Source organism: Sceloporus undulatus, chromosome 4, assembly GCF_019175285.1.
Source record: "Sceloporus undulatus isolate JIND9_A2432 ecotype Alabama chromosome 4, SceUnd_v1.1, whole genome shotgun sequence".
In the NCBI taxonomy this organism is placed as follows: Eukaryota; Metazoa; Chordata; class Lepidosauria; order Squamata; family Phrynosomatidae; genus Sceloporus; species Sceloporus undulatus.
Window position 1 is genome coordinate 124,446,272 of NC_056525.1, and position 1,358 is coordinate 124,447,629.

The following is a 1,358-nucleotide window of genomic DNA, read 5'->3' on the forward strand; positions in this document are numbered from 1 at the left end:
TTACTCCATCATTTTATTATTATCCTCCCTGATGCATAATAGAAGTGAATCTAGGAATGAAAGAAGTGAGTCTTTAAGGTGTGTTTTAAAACATCCAAAGAGGGGACTAGTCACAAGTTTCAGAAGGAATTCCACAGTAACTTTCCCTAGATTGCTGTGTCTGTTTTATTTTTATTTATTCTGAGTAGTGCCATGTACACAGATGGCACTGTATAAATAGATTAGATGATATCATCATCATCATCGTCATCATCATCATCATCATCATCATCATCTCCTCCTCCTCCTCCTCCTCCTCCTCTTCCTTGACCTGATGACTAATAAAGAAGCAGAGCCATGAACAGAGGTAAATCTGAAGTTCTGAGCAGGTTCACAAGTGCCCTGGTCCCAGCCCATGAAGTACCATGAAGGTCAACCAGTGCCTTAAACTGAATCCTGAAATGAATCTCTTCCCAGTGTATATAATGTAGGATCAGGCCCAGTGGCACAATATGGAACAAGTGATGGGGCTACTAGTGCTTCCTGGTCCATCACTGTTATTGTTGTCACTGCCATTGCTCATTTGCTTACCTGTTGTGATGGCAGGCAGAAATAGCACTGATTGAAGCTGTACTACTAGTAGTGGGGTATCATCTGGAAATATCCCCAAATCTCTTCACAACAGCTCACCAGCTGTGGCTCATCCTAACGGAACTAGTCTAATTAATCTGGTGGTGTCAAGGAGTTTAAGGACAACACCTGGAGATCCAGCCAATACCCCACTGCCACTTGGCCACCCTGTAGTCTTCACTGCAAGCAGACTGCCTCTGGAGAGAGGATGGAGTGGGGAAAGCTCAAGTAGGAGGGGTGATCCAAGCTCTTGAGCTGCATCGTTGAGATGTCTGCTACCACTGGCTTAATTATGCAGGTCCTGCCCTGATGATGTGTGCACACAGGGGGTTATTTTTGCTTGGGTACTTAGGGTTCCATTTGGTACATCCACCGTTCTCAATCCTGCTCACACAACCCTGGGGGTGTTATGCACTAATTACGTTTATAAATTTGGTGTCAAATTCTTTGGTATGTTTCTGTGGCAAGGAGAAGAAGAGATAAATTATGCAAGCATGTAATGATGTAAATTATGTCTGCCTCCAAACACTGCAAGATAGTCACATTGTGTCACAGAAATACACAAAATAGCACATTTGCATGTCATTATTTATGTACTTTGTTTAGTTGCAGGGCTTGGGTCTTTCTGGTTGTGAAAGTGTTTCCTGTTTTCTCCTATCATGAACATTTTAGAACTTGTTTGCAGGTGTTTTTTTCCTCCCTTACTGTAAGCCAAAAGTGAAGAAATTGCCCTGGTAGGTCTCCTGTCC